Genomic DNA, 16,607 nt, shown 5'->3' with positions numbered 1-16,607 from the left:
TTTAACAATTCCCATGCTGTGAAGTAGCCATTACTATTCGTATTGATTTAAATGTTCTCTTGATGTACAGGTTCAATTTCTGTTACTCCTAACTGGACTGCAATTCAAAAGTGTTTTGCTTATAAGTGGCGCATAGGCACTGCCTAATTGTGCAAACTAATAAATGTTACTTCACAGAATTAAAAGAAAAAAGGGTCCTCTGGACACTGCTTATGTGCACATGGATCAGAAAATAAACTCAGGGGCTAGATTACAAATGGGACACATTCCTAAATTAGACATGTGTGACTATTTAGGACTAACCGAGTAGTGCCTGGCCAAGAGCGTTTGCAAATATTTGTGGTAAATTGTGATTTCTGAATGAACACTGGGCATGTAAGATTGATTAAAACTATTAGCTGCACAGAAAACAGACTGGCTCACATTAGCACAGAAAGCCAACCCACAATGGCTGGTTAGGCTGGCACTGCCTAACCAGCATGTGTAACCTGCAGCATCTTTGATTCCAAAAGGCACATGAATGCCAACGCTGTTTAGAGGCACGCTCTAGTGTCGAAGCAGCACTTGAGCCTCGTCTTGTACACTGTGCTAGTGTAACTTCTATGTGTATTCGCTTTTTTAAAAATCTTTTAATAATTCCTTTGATCCGAGTAATGTTTCAATGATATGGACTCATTTTATGCCAGGTGATGATATGAACTTCATCTTTTTTTATGGTCAAGTTTTATTAGAAGTTAATTGATCGAGGTGTGTATATGTAATGCTGTTATATTTTATTACTATAGTTTTTATTGATCTGATGCATATCATTGGATTTTATCTGGATTTTAGTAACTTTTTGTTTATATTGTTATTGTGTTGTTTATGTATATGTAAGTATTAATGTTGTATAAACCAAGCCGTAAGGCTATAAGTATATTAAATAAATAAATAATGTCGAGGCTGAATGCCTTCAGATTCATGTGCACGTATCTCATGTTGCAGACAGTGATCTCCCTGTCTGGCCTACTCATTGGAATCCTAGCGATAATCTTGTTAGCCCTGTGTTTCTGAACCTCTTGTGGAGTCGGTGCCAGCCCTAGTTTCTGCTGATGTGCCGGCTGCAAATGGTATGTAGATGTCCTAGCCCTTTCCTCTCTCACTACTTTCCTAATCTTTAAAAGTGAGTGCACACTATTTGGGGGTCGGTATGTATATTTTTATTGGTGCCGCCTCCATTTTGCGTGTCTTATAACAAAAAAACTATTCTAAAAAAGACACAAAAAAATATAATTAAAATTAGCTAATTCTCTCTTCACCAGGTAGGGGGATAGAGGGTAGCAATGATAGGTTTTTCTTGTACACGAGCCCCTTCATATATGTATGTGGGGTATCGGGGCTGGTTTATCAGGCCAGTACCACTAGAATGATAGTCAACCGGTTTCAGTGGGATCCTTTAATGGCTGCTTTCTTCAGGACGAATACTTCTAATTTGGGTATTCTGGATATAATCTTCAAATCTTTATTGATTATGAGGATATTTTCAGGTCTCCAGAGGGCTTATGGGTACAATCCCTGAAACCTAAAGGTAAAAACAAGAAAGACAAAGTAGAACAGGCATCAGTCTTTCATGTGCTTCTGTAATGGACAGTCTCTACGGAATTCAGAGAATTTTCTGAATTACCTGTGTTTTTGGTGGGGCCGTCTGATCTTCTTCTTTTTCCTTAAAAGTACTTAAGAAGATTCAGTCGGATATCTCTATTGCAGGAATCTACAAATTAATAATTCAATAAATTGTGGATACTGATATCCAGTTCTTATACTTAGTTGCATAAAGGGCCTCTCAGGCCACATTAACAGATTTTTCACCTGTTTATTCTGCATCATTTCTTTAAATAGAGGGACTGGATCAGGTTCCGTGTTGTGTGTTCATGATTCCCTGGAGTTAGTTCCTGTGGATTAAACAATGCAGTCAATCCGATGTTTTTCAAAGAACTCCACCATTGTTAACAATATTGACCTAATGCGGACCGTTACCGTCCTTAAACCACCAAAGTCTGTATTTCAATGGAGTCTATGCATCCTCGTGCATTACTAACATGGTTCGAGGTGTTTTGTCTATAGATCGCACCATTTAAAATAAATCACTGCTTCATACATCTCATAAGATGGACATCCCTGGTCCCAGTATGCCCATTGTTGTCTCATTATATTATCCAACTTCATTACATCACTATATCCCTAACCATGGCTGGTTCAGGCACACATTTGCATCACACAATTAGCTGAATGCAACATCCCAGAATGCAATGTGCTCCTTATTTTCTTTTACACACCTTCTTTTGTTTTGCGAATCCCCGCTTTTACACGATATTAGGGGTTATTACTCAAGCGGCAACCGTGTCGTGCATTCAGAGTGTCCCTAATTTGGAATGGATTAACTCTCTCAATCCATTCCTAAAATTCACACATGAGGCCAGCAAAACGGAAGCTACCTTCCTTGAGTTGAAAATTATGAGGTCAGGACATACTTTCGAAACTACAGTATTTCAGAAACCCACAGACAGAAATTCCCTCCTTGATTACACATGTTTCCATCAAATATCGTCAAAAGAAAATCTGCCTTTTGGGCAGTTTCTCCGATTCAGGAGGAATTGCACCTCAAGAATGGAATATGATATACAAGCAGCAAGATTGCCGAACAACTTAAAGGAAAGACATTATCCCAATAGGATAATTAAGCAAGCGAAAAAGAGGGCAAGGAAAATACTGCGGGAAATAACTCTTAACCAACATGGCAAGAGAAAGAGAGATGAGAGCTTGATCACAGTAGTGTTTAGTCACTCGCCAGTGATCAACCACCTGAAGAAAGAAATCCGAAAAGCGTGGCATTGATTAAATATAGAAGGCAACCACTTACCGGCCCCCTTATTTGCAATACGAAGGAGAAAAAACCTAAGGGATTCTTTGATACACACAGATAAAGATGTGACAAATCCAAATGAGACAACTACATTATGGAATGCTCCAAGACCGCAGGGACACACAGCCTGCGGCAACTGCATAGTCTGTAAATTTACCCAAAGATCCACATCTGTAGATATAGGCTGGCAATACAACTGGGAACAGAGGAGTTTCACGAATTGTAACACCACCAATGTGGTGTATATGATACAATGTCCTTGTAAGAAGAAATATATCAGAATGACAACGAGAGCGATTAAAATACAGATTGGGGAACATAGGTCTAACATTAGAACCAAAAAAAGAACGGCACCTTTAGTGGAACATTATATCAACCAAAACCACACAGAGAACGACCTTAGGTGGACAATACTGGAGAAAGTGAGAATATCAAAAAGAGGGGGAAATATTCCAGCTCTTCTTCTAAGAAGAGAACAACAATGGATCTCCAGAATACGTAGTCATATATCGGGACTCAACGAAGAGGTTTGCTTGCAATCCCTGGCGGTCCAGTAAAACAGCGCCAGAATAATACTGAAAGATCTGGCTGAACTCCTAAAAGGCACCATAATATATAGATGCTAAAATCCAGAGTGCACCTGGGAGCCCATGGGCTCTATATATTTACAACAAGAACAATAGCTTGCTGAACAGCGTTGCCTTGATGCCCAACATTCCATGTTGCACTAAGGTGCGTTTTTTGCTTTCTCGCTTTTTTGCATTTTTGGTGTTTTTTGAAACACTGACATAGTTCACGATATACAACAATTCAAGGTGGGAATGGTTCCAGCTCTGATTACACATAAGTTTATGTATAAAAAAGAACAGTGTTTATAGGGGACTTCAATTCCCACAATTCCGTGCGGCATGTGGCTGAGGTTAACTAAAATCCAAACTAGAAACTCAAATGGACAAAAGAAACATGTGCACAAATAAGGAGGCTTATTCAACATTCGAAAGGCCTTTTTGGCCTTTTAAAAAATGTCTGCAGAGCAATACAAACAATGGCGGAGAACGTGTGATTATTACAACGCGAGCGTCGCATGAACACCGTGACGCTGTATTTAGAGACAGCCCTCTAAGATGGTGCCCTTAGCAACCATCGGACGGGCGCCGGATCGGATGAACACTGAAGGTAAGCGCGAGATGTATGGTGCGGCCGCTTACAAACGAGTGTTCCATACCCGGCGAGGTACATATATTTGGTGGAAGAGTGTCAGCAAGAAATTAGGGACACTCTGAATGCACGGCACGGTTGCCGCTCGAGTAATAACCCCTAATATCGTGTAAAAACGGGGATTTGCTCGCAAAACAAATGAAGGTGTGTAAAAGAAAATAAGGAGCACATTGCATTCTGGGATGCTGCATTCAGCTAATTGTGTGATGCAAATGTGTGCCTGAACCAGCCATGGTTAGGGATATAGTGATGTAATGAAGTTGGATAGTATAATGAGACAACAATGGGCATACTGGGACCACGGATGTCCATCTTAGGAGATGTATGAAGCAGTGATTTATTTTAAATGGTGCGATCTATAGACAAAACCCACGTAACCTGTCTTATGACAGAAGTCATCACTGCCCGCCTCCGCCTGAAACACCTGAAGTAGTCTTACAAAGATGGGCAGATGGTTGGGGATGTCTTCTGACATTACTTCTCTTCTTTATTAAAACCTGAGTTTGACTTACCCGAGCTGCACATGCAGGCTAAAGGTATAGTAGGGGGACTGAATTGAGGTATGCCGTGCGTAGGAAGCGCTGGGACTGCAAAAGTGGTAATACAGGAAATGCAAATTGCGATTGGTTGGGAGGGAAATCAAAGAGAAAAGAGGGCTACTGTACGTTGGAGAGACTAGTAGTTAACAAAAGAATTGTTCAAAGAGCATGGTTGGAAGCGGGATGGGGACAGAACCCATCAGAAAAAACACAACGGTACATATAAATGGTGAGCATAAAATACACAAAATGTGATACCATGTAGTCAAAATAAAATGTTACCATTGGAGATAGAACATTCAACAGCCAAGGTACAGATATGTGGAATCCAATGTCCCATACATAAAGAAAGAACAGAGAGTATAGAGCAGACACTAAGCTATACATCCTGGTAACACACATCATACAAGCTTATTAAGTGGCATGAGTCACTAATCAGTGCATTGTCATGTAGAATCACTAGTGGCAGTATCAAAGAATAAAATGTATCAAGTGCAGTATGACAACTAAAATGTCATGCTAGTTTGATAGCAAAAGGTACGTACCAGAATGAGAGGAAACTGTGTGCAGTGTCCAAAATTCTGATTGTCCATCCGCTAGTTCACCCCGATCATCTCATGCAGTGATCTCACAGTAAATGGGTGCTGTTTATCCCGAGGTAAAGTAAAAAGAAACCAACGAATGGGTAATTACCGTAATGTTGCAATGAAACAAATTCCGAAAAGAACATATTGTGCAGCCAGTTGGGCAGTGCAGTTAAACGCAATTAAATAAATTGCCTGATTGGCGGTGGTGTTGTCAACAACACGGAACCGTAGTAACAGAGCACGATCTGTAGAGAGAGAAGCCCATAATAAAGTGTGTCACAGCTGCTGTACACTCCAGTAAGTGTGAGGGGGGTGAAATACTGTGCATCAATGGCATACCTGAGTGAGTAAGTATGATATGAGTAAGGCAGATTGGAAGATTGGGTCATTCCCAGGCACGGTCAGAAATCGAAACCTGCAAAATTGCAAAGTTGTAAGCATATTAATGGCGTGTTGCCTCAAATACATGGAAATCCTAGCAAAATAGGAGTTGTGACATTTCCTCCTTAAGTCTAAATGGGAACCGCTACCTGAAGTACTGGGGTTGGATCCCCGATGAGTGTGAAATGTTCGGGCAGCAATGGCTAGGTGAGCGTCATGTTCACCTGGTCTCCACGGGGCGTGCTCGTGTCCGCAGGATGATGACTGCACTGGTGTTGCTCTGCTTAAATGAGGGTGCTAGCTTGCATCTTCCCTTCGTTCTTGCCTCAGGAGATGTTCGCCTGCAAGTCGAAACAAGACATTAGCCAACTGAATGGAGCTGGTTTTGGTTTTCACCTCCTTACGATTTTCCTTCTCTTCCTCTGGTTCACCTTGGTGTTTTAATGGGTGAGCTCTCCGTCCTCCACACTCTGGAAGGGGCGCGGTTACACTGTCGTTCCAGGATCAAGTTACTTCACTGATCCGATGGAGGTTGCTGAAGTGGAAGGACTGGAGTAAGCAGGTAAGTCTCTATTCCAATAACTCCTTGGAAAAGCTGCTTTAAGTCTTTCTGCTCAAGGTATCTAATGTTCGTTCTTGTCTTTCAGGTGTGGCGTTAAGCTGCTTTTGGATGATGGGATGACTCTTCTGACAATGATGAGCAAGATTCCTGCCGGTAAGTATAGCGCTGTCCGGGACACGCTAATTGTTCGCTTTATTTAGCTTTCCTTTGCTGTGTGCGACGAACCTGCTTTGTCTTTTCTGTTCGGCAGGTGCGGCGCAATACCAGGAAGAAGATGGAAGAACCGTTTGACGGTGTCGAGTGGTGGCGCGATGCAGAATGATGGAGAACTGTTCGATGGAGTTCCTGGAGGTGGCCGATTCAGGTGAGTAGTTACCCGAGAGGGTACCTTCTGTTCGATTCTTCTACAGATGCGGCGGTCTGTGGGTAAGAAGAAGGCGAGGTCAGGATATACTGCAGGTAAAGCTTTCTATGCGTGAATAACTCCTGTTCTTCTCTTTTCACAGGTGCCGATGGATAGAAGACTCTGGATGGGCGTGGCAGAAGGGAAGCAAGAGCTGAACTGACACAGTGAGCGTTACGCTGTAGGAGAGCAGAATAACGCAAAGCGTGTTTAGTCTGCAGGGTGTGGTTTAAATAGTCTTGCAAGTAGTTCCAGGAAAATAGTCCCCTTAACTGTGTCCTGCCTCTCAGGTAAAATAGTCCCAAGCCACACCCTGTACTGAATGGCTTAGCATCTCAGAGCCAAGTATATGGACCAAATGTTTAACACCTACCATGAGCCTGGCACCAGCGGTGCCAGGACTGAGTCCAGGTAAGCCTAGCTGGGGCCTGAGAAGCCCCCAAGGAAGCCTGAGGCAGGGATGGGCTCGCCGGTTTCAGTGGTTTGGGAGCATGCACCATGACAGCGAGACGCGACTCGTCTCTTGCGCGTTTATGGAAGAAAGGACCTAAAGGCACGTCACGTGATAGGGTCACGTGTGCGTGTATGGTCCTACAGCGCTGTGATGAGATGTAAACACGTAATGTACGTGAATATTCAGGATGGCTCATATTACTCTGATTATAAACCTTATTACAAGAGACATGCGTTAAATGCGCATCTATGGAAATGCGTATGTGAAACAAAAATATGGATGCAGCAAAAACATTTCCATGGTGCTGCGGTCATTTATGAGTGCGCGATGGCATTAAATATTTGTTGCTACCATTTGGTATTAAAGACCTAATCAAAATGAACAGGTACATGTGGCTGCTACAGAGTGATATGTAACATGAGGCTTGAGTGGAATGGACAGATCAAAAGGGTGGCACTAGCACAAGAATGTTTCTGAGAAAACATAAGGTATACTGCATGTGCACTAAGAAGGTAAGAGCAGGAAGCATACAAAAATGCTGGATAGTCGAATAAGAAATATATATAGAATAAAGGAGTAGAGCGGGGTGCAAATAGAGGAAAGATGTACCAACGCTAAGAAAGCACATTTAGAGAAATACATTCAGTTCTGTGTCTGAGTTCAGTCCCAGACTGGTACAGCGAAGCTTAGCAATGGTCCGTGCCTCTAGCTGGCGCAGTATCAATTATCGGTCGCCACCTCTTGGGTGAGCATGTGCTTGCATAAGACCAATGAACTTGAGGTCATTTACTGAGTCCAATTGGTGATGTTGTTGCCAGTGCATGGCAAGTGGTAATTTAGGATCTTGACTTTTCAGGTGGGCGAAGTGCTCCCGAATACGTACTCGTAACTCTCTGATAGTAGAACCAACATATACATAATGGCATACGCACTGTATAGCATACACTATAAATTTAGACTTGCAGTTAATGAAATCAGAAATCTGAATCGTGAGACCTTGGTGACAACTAAACACACTCTGGTTCAGAAACAATTTGCAAAAGTTACATGAACCACACTTGAAAAAACCAAAATGTTTGGGCTGGAGCTTTGGCTGAAGGAACGAGGTGCAAAGTTTGGTGCGCAAAGTTTTGTTGCTCATTCCTCCAGCCAAAGCCTGCCCATGCACAATCTCTCACATGGCTCCAGCCCAAACCTTTTGGTTTTTTCAAGTGTGGTTCATGTAACTTTCTTCCATAAACGCGGGAGAGACGAGTCGTGTCTCACCTAGCCATTGCTGCCGGAACATTTCGCACTCATCGGGGATCCAAACCCAGTACTTCAGGTAGCGGTTCCCATTTAGACTTAAGGAGGAAATGTCACAACTCCTATTTTGCTGGGATTTCCATGTGTTTGAGGCAACACGCCATGAACATGCTTACAACTTTGCAATTTTGCAGGTTTCGATTTCTGACCGTGCCTGGGAAGGACCCAATCTTCCAATCTGCCTTACTCATATCATACTTACTCACTCAGGTATGCCATTGATGCACCGTATTTCACCCCCTCACACTTATTGGAGTGTACATCAGCTGTGACACACTATATTTTGGGCTTCTCTCTCTACAGATCGTGCTCTGTTACTATGGTTCCGTGTTGTTGCCAACACCACCGCCAATCAGGCAATTTATTTAATTGCGTTTAACTGCACTGCCCAACTGGCTGCACAATATGTTCTTTTCGGAATTTGTTTCATTGCAACATTACGGTAATTACCCATTCCTTGGTTTCTTTTTTACTTTACCTCGGGATAAACAGCACCCATTTACTGTGAGATCACTGCATGAGATGATCGGGGTGAACTAGCGGATGGACAATCAGAATTTTGGACACTACACACAGTTTCCTCTCATTCTGGTACTTACCTTTTGCTATCGAACTAGCATGACATTTTAGTTGTCATACTGCACTTGATACATTTTATTCTTTGATACTGCCACTAGTGATTCTACATGACAATGCACTGATTAGTGACTCATGCCACGTAATAAACTTGAATGATGAATGTTACCAGGATGTATAGCTTAGTGTCTGCTCTATACTCTCTGTTCTTTCTTTATGTATGGAACATTGGATTCCACATCTCTGGACCTTGGCTGTTGAATGTTCTATCTCCAATGGTAACATTTTATTTTGACAATATGGTATCACGTTTTGTGTATTTTATGCTCACCATTTATATGTACCTTTGTGTTTTTTCTGATGGGTTCTGGCCCCATCCCGCTTCCAACCATGCTCTGTGAACAATTCTTTTCTTTGATTTTTACTTTTTACTTTGTATGTATTATGTGTTTGCCACACTATGTGACTTTTGTTTTATCTTATGAACAGTTTTGCCTTGAAAAGGACCCGTTGTTCAAGGTCGAAACACGTGTCTTCGATTTCTGACCGTGCCTGGGAATGACCCAATCTTCCAATCTGCCTTACTCATATCATGCTTACTCGCTTGGATCGTGCTCTGTTACTATGGTTCCGTGTTGTTGCCAACACCAACGTCAATCAGGCAATTTATTGAATTGCGTTTAACTGAACTGCCCAACTGGCTGCACAATATGTTCTTTTCAGAATTTGTTTCATTGCAACATTACGTTTTGCCTTGAAAAGGACCTGTTGTTCAGGGTCGAAACAAGTGTCGGCAGTTCTGTTCTTCATTTCACTATAAACTTTTGCACCAAGCACTTGGGCTGATTACTTTATTGTTCAGCTTAATTTGGACTATTGCTCTCTAACAACGACATTGATCTGGCAAATCTGTGTACCTATGAATTCACGTTAGGGTTGCGCAACGTAATAGAGGTGACATTTCTAACGGTATAGTAGGCCCAGGCTCTACATCTGTTTGGCACTGTAAGGAAGGCATGGAATCAAAATAAGAAAGACACAAGTGATCACATTCAAGGGTCTTTATTGAACTTTATCAGGGGTGTGAAAAACGGCTATCTAAACCTAAATCTAAGATGAGAGCAAGCTACGACCATCAAATAATAATAATGACCATCAAATAATAATAATACAGTCCTAGTGGAGTCTGGCAAATAAGAAGGGCCTATACTAAAAAAAAACTATTGCCAATCCTTACCGCTATGCTACAAAATAGTGTGAGATAATGTTCAGAAAAAGAAAGAAGTGTTCACGAAATGATAAGTCATGATGTTTAGGTCGTTGAAGCCCAGCATACTATTGGGCTTCTTCAGCAAGGGGTCACAGTTCCTTTTACCAACATCAGGGCCCATGCCTCTTTCGTTCAAAGTCTCTTGCTTCAGAAGGTCTGATGTAGCACAAACAACAGAGAAAGGTTCCTTTCCAAATATTCAAGGCGGGTGATTTACTCTTCGTCCTATATCCCCCTCGCCGGACTCAGATCCTTCTTTCACAATTAGCCTCCCTCAGTCGGGTTCGGACCAACTTGAATTCACAGGCATTCCTCAGTTGGGTTCACATTTGCCACAATAATATCTTCACAGGTGAGCTTTACTATTCAGCCCAGATCCCCCTCTTCTGGCTCAGATCCCCTTTTAAACAATTAGTCCCCCTCTCAGACCAGTTTCCATTCGCAGGCATCCGAAGACTTTCGAATGTGCACAGGATTCAACTTAAACCGCTTCAGGACCACTTTGGTTTCACCATTCGTCAATAATCCTTTACACACTCTTGGGGTACCAAAAAGAGACCTTTGAGTGAGCACCCACGTGGTGCTGGACCACTCTGTATCTGGTACCTAGTTTGGTTTCATAAGTTTAATTGCACACAAGTTCTTTGTTCATACAATGTTGCCGCTTGCAACCTTGAGCATAACACAGTCAGGTCTGTTATCAGTTTCTCCCAACTCACCAGCTGTGCTGAACTCGTTGGGGTTGATTTGCGGTCAGAGTCAAGGACAGTACCACGATGGCAATCGCTTCTCTACGCCTTAGCTGTCAATGCGGGAGGGCCCTGTGTACTTTTGACACATGCTACACCTTTTGTCAGCTGTAATACCTGGTCTTTTGTTTCTTTTCCTTGAGGCTTCTTGAAAGTCACAATCCGTTCTTGAAACCTCCTGGTCGTCTTCTCTGTTCTCGCCACCTTTCTCATCAGTTTAAACTGCCAGCGCGGATTAGCTGCTTCCTCGTGTGTTTGGCCTTGCTCAGACTGTGCTTTCATGCTCCACCTTTTATCCATGTGGGGATGTGTGATGGAAGTCAGGTGTATATAGTTATCGGTAATTGCCTGACTCTGCCTGACCCATGTGTTGCGACATGTCAGGTATGCAGCTCTGATATCAGTCACTGCTGGTCACGTTGAATTGCCATGAGAAAGTGTTTGTGTTGGAAAAGTGGGGTTGGAGGCTCAGTTTCTAGATATCTTGCCTGTTAGGATGGGGAAGAGGTTTAATAAGGAAGGGGATACCGCATCTCACCCTTCGGTGTCCCACTTCCACTCCCCGAAGACCCCCCATCCAGGTGATCCTCCTGCACTCGTCCACCTCCAGGAATTGGATCCAATAGCGATGGCTGTGTCCTGGCCACCTGGATGACAGATCCGTGGGGACTAGCGGATGAGAGACCTTCAGGTTTCTCACATACCCTTCCTCTGTGTGATGCAGCCGCAACTGCTTCACAGGGGAACCGGGAAAGGAAGTCTGTATTCCCCTGATCTTTACATTTTCAGTGTTCCACAGTGAAACAGTAGGGCTACAGGTCTAAGAACCATCACATGACACGAGGGTTGGAGTCTTTTCATTGGCTAATCCAAACTAGTGGAGAATGGTCTCTGACGAGTTTGAACTTTCTTCCTAAGAGGTAGAATCCAAGCTGGATAATGGCCCACTTGAAGGCATGGGCCACTAATTCCAGCACATAACAATTATTTTCACGTGGGAAAAGTCTGCGACTTGTAAACAAGTTGGGATGTTCTAATCCAGTTAGACTTGTGATAGGACTGCTCCTCACCCTGTAAGGGAGGCATCCATTTGCAATACAAATTCCTTTGAGAAGTCTATTACCTTTAGGATTGTGCTCTGGCACAGGGTTTGTTTTAAGGTTTTGTAGCATATATCATCCTTGTCAAACAAGTGAAGTTTCTGGGTTTCAGCGTTCTTAAGTTTATCTGTCAGCCTAGCTGTTTTGTCTGAAAAGTTTAGGATAAAACTACGGTAATACCCTATTAACCTTCTAAAGGCTCTAAGATCTCTTTAGTTTTAGGTGTAAGGGTATCTAATACGGCTTTCACTTTCTCATGTTGAGGTTGTACATTACCATTCTCTACAAAGAAGCTGAGGTATTTCACGGCTGACTGGGCCAGTCTGCATTTGGATGGATTAGCAGTTAGACCTGCCTCTCTGAGAACTCTCTTAATAATATAAAGATGGAAAAGGTGGTACTCCCAGGTTTTACTATAAATGACGATATTGTCAATTTAAGATCCAAAGAAATCGGAGTAGGGCTGCAATATTGTGTCCATGAGGCACTGGAAAGTGGCTGGATCGCCATGTAACCAAAAAGGGAGGACGTTAAATTGAAATAGTCCTAAGGGCATTGAGAAAGCTGTTTTTTCCTTATCAGGCCCATATACTGGGACTTGCCAGTACGCTTTTGTGAAGTCTAGGTTGGATAGAAAGTGGCAGTTCCTAGTTTATCAATTAGGTCATCGATTTGTGGCATGGGATAGGCATCAAAGTCGGAAATGGCATTAACTTAACGGAAATCTATGCAAAACCTGCAGGAATGGTTAGGTTTGGTGAACAATATGATTGGGGAGGATCACGAAGAAGGCGCAATAATATTTCCTCTTAACATCTTATTCACTTTCTCAACCACTATCTGTTTACGGGCTTCTGGGAGTCTATACTGTTTTAGATGAACCACTTTTCCCTCAGGTGTTCTAATATAGTGATAGGTGCCTTTTACTCCTCCTGGTTTTTCTCAGAATATATCGAGAAAAGATGTGATAACAAGTTTTAGATCTTCTTGTTGTTGAGTAGATAGCTCTGGAGGAATTAATTCAAAGTTGTATATTTCTTCTGGAACCAAACAGGATAGTATTGTGGCATGGGTAGCTGATGGGTTGTCCTTCCACTCTTTTAAGAGATTTACATGATATAGATGGACCTTTTGTTTCCGTCCGGTTAGGCTACCTTATAAGTACAAGTTCATTCCAATATTTCATATGGCCCGTGCCACATAGAGACAAGCTAGTTTTCCGAGGTGGGCAAGAGGACTAGGACATTTTGTCCTGTGAAAAACGATTTTAAGCTCACCTTCTTGTCATAAGTGGATTTTTGTTGGAGCTTGGCTTTTTCCATATGGGTACAGACTTGATCTCAAACAAGTCTCATAGGCTCCTGCAATCTAGTAGCGGTTTGCAAGAGGGAAATGTGTGCCTCTTCTTGTTCTTCCCAGGTTTCCCGGAGCATGTCCAGGACATCTCTAGGTTCTTTGCCATAAACTAGTTCAAAAGGAGAGAATCCAGTAAAGGCCTGAGGGGGTTTCCTTACTGCAAATAGTGCTGAGGGGATGATTTGGTCCCAGTCCTTCCCGACCTTCTATACCGACTTTCTTAGGATCAATTTAAGTGTATTATTGAATCTATCTACAAAACCATTGATTTGGGGTTGGTACACAAAAATTCGTAAGGTGGTAATATGGAGTAGCTCTTTGACTTCAGCCATGAGCTTGCTCATAAAATTTGAACCTTGATCTGTCAGTATTTCCGTAGGAAAGCCAACCCTGGATAAATACAGGAGGAGGTGTTTGAGAATATGCTGGGTGGTATTATTCCGCATTATGAATGCCTCGAGGTACCTGGTTGTGTAGTCAACAATCGCAAGATATATTTGTTGCCCAGTCTAAATGGTTCTAGAGGTCCAATGATGTCCATCCCGATCCTTGAAAAAAGGACTTCTTTGATTGGTTAAGGATTCAGAGGGGCAGGTGATGGGATGTGAGTGCTGTTTTCTTTTAACATATTTCACACTTCTGAATAAAGAGCTTTATATCAGTGTGGAAACCTGGGCAGTACAACATCCAACTGATATGTCTATCAGTTCTTGGCTTGTCACATTCAAGACTGCCTGCATCAACAAGGGCCAGTAGTGATCTGGAGTCCCCAGCCCAGGTACCCATTCCTCTGGGTAGTGTAGACATGGAGGGAAATAGTGATAACTGTTCCTGCCATTGTTCCCAGAGGGCATGTAGTGTGGTTTCCCAGAGGTCCCAGGTTTCCCACAAATCTTAAGTTTCGGTCAGGTCCCACAGTCACACAGGGGATGAAATGGCAGCTAAAAAGATCCTTCTACAGGAATGGAGGATGGCCCTAGCAGAAGAGACGCATAGGGATGAGAGGCATAGACAAAGTGACGAAGCAACTCTTACAGAACAGAAAGGTAAAGTGATGATGGAGTTGTGTAAACTTGAACTCGAGAACAAAAGCAGTCTCACAAAAAATCTTCTGGAGGGGCGAGGCGTGTTTCCAGTGGTGGCACACAAGGAAAGTCTAGGCGCCACGTCCACAAGGACTAAGCCCAACCATCTGAAGTAGGGAATTACATATTTTACTGGTTCAAAGCACTGTATCTAGCCTTCCAGCTTCTGGAGGAGGAAAATAAATTTTGGGGAGCAGCCCCTATAAACTGACTACTGAAGACTGGAACAGATATCCTATAAACTGACTACTGAAGACTGGAACTGATATAATCATTAAGTTGTCTCCTGAGGAGAGGTCTATTTATGCCAAAATGAAAGACATCATCGTTGGGAAGTTCTGTAAAAACCTAGGTGCTTTACAAAGCTCACAAAAAAGGCATATCAGATGTTTGAGGAGTTTACACATTTCTCCCCGACATATCTAAATGGATTGGTCAATGGTTGCAAAGGTGACACTTTTGAAGATGCCATATTCAGTTTAGGCATCTTAACAAATAGGCTAGGGAGTGGCTAAATGTCCCATAGCCCATCTGAGTGGGAATGGTACTGGGTCCTCAGGTGGGGCCCCACTTCCTGCCAATACTCATATATTTATGAGCACGTACTTGTAAATTGGGAAGTATCTCCCACCTTGCGTGCCACGGCTACTATTGTCATTGCTGTCCGGTGACAAGGGTGGAAGGAAGGGCAGTATATCTCAGGCCCAAAACAACCAGTAAGGAGATTTGATGGTCTTTGCTACTATCCCTTAGCAGTTGTGAATTATTAATATTTTTATTAATGTGATACAGTTTAAATATAAACTTTACACATAAGAAAAAAATAAACTTATCAAAACTCATAACATTAATTATCACATATTTCACAAGAAAGATAAAAAATGATTACATTAATAAGTAATTTATCTAAAATTAATTTCACATTTCGCAAAGTGACAATTAAAACTAGTTAATTTCCTCAAATGGCTTCACATGCACACTATACACTGTAGATTATAGTTGAAGGGGTAAAATCTCCATGCACAATGTTGCAGTCAAATATTCCATTCCAGGTTGTATGCTAGGTAATGGCCTCCCTGAGCCAGACATAGTCGCAGCAGTCACTAGAGCAAGAGCTATGAGAGCTGCAAGAGAGGAAACAGGGGGTGGGGGGTCTTAGGCCTTGAGGCTTTTTCTGCTGAATGAAGTGTGAGAGAGACTGGTCTTTCTTGTATCTGTGAGTCCAGTGCTGAAATCCACTGAGGTGCCTGCTCCTGCTAGAGAGGTCCCAGTGGCCACTGAATTCTCTACAGATGTAGCACTGGATTCAGTGATCAGATGGTTGCCTACTGGTGTTGAAAAGAACATTAAGACTGAGTAGTTTGGGCTGGAAGGGACTGCCAGAAGTGAGTGGTTCACTTTTACTAGAGGCCCATGTCAGGTGACTTTTGCCAGTAACAGGACTGTCCTACTCTGGTGGGTCTGTCAAATGAGACAGGGGAGCAGGCATAAAGTCCTGGTCTCCAAAAAGGGGATCAGGCATATGGTGAAAGCCATGGTATGTTCCCAACCAGGGAGCAGGTGCAAGGTGAATGCCCACGTCTGTTCAAAGGAAGTGACTCCAAGAGTTCTAGGGCATGATGAAGTCAGGAGTCTGTTGTTCTCCAGGCCTCATGAATTTCCTAATGGACTTGGCTCCTGAAACTATGAATGGTCACTTGGAAGGGACTGGGACATCTGACAGCTTGTTAGATCATTTTGACAGACCCCAGGCGAATTTCATAATGGAAGAATCCATGGGTTCTTCCCAGTCTTGCAACGATTATGTTATGTTTTGTTATGTTTGGTTATGTTGAATTATACCACACATAGCTGCTATTTTTATGGTCTCCAGGTGCTGTTGTGATTCTGAAAGGCAAAGTGAGGTGGGTTGGTTAGATTAGAAACAGGTAAAAGACAGGTGCTGTGCTCAGCTGTTGATGTTTGTAGAACCATGAGTAACTGGCGTCTCTGCGTGTGCATTTTCTAGGTGTGCTTTGTTTTGTACACTGGAGGCAAATTGTTTCCAAATGAGAGACATCCTATGTTTGAATTGTTGGTAAGCCAGTAGGGGTGTATAAACTGGTTTGAGATGATGTGCA

This window comes from Ambystoma mexicanum, chromosome 6q, assembly GCF_040938575.1.
Source record: "Ambystoma mexicanum isolate Mex_15411 chromosome 6q, UKY_AmexF1_1, whole genome shotgun sequence".
NCBI lineage: Eukaryota > Metazoa > Chordata > Amphibia > Caudata > Ambystomatidae > Ambystoma > Ambystoma mexicanum.
The sequence above is the reverse complement of the archived record's forward strand: the minus strand, read 5'-3'. Positions refer to the sequence as shown.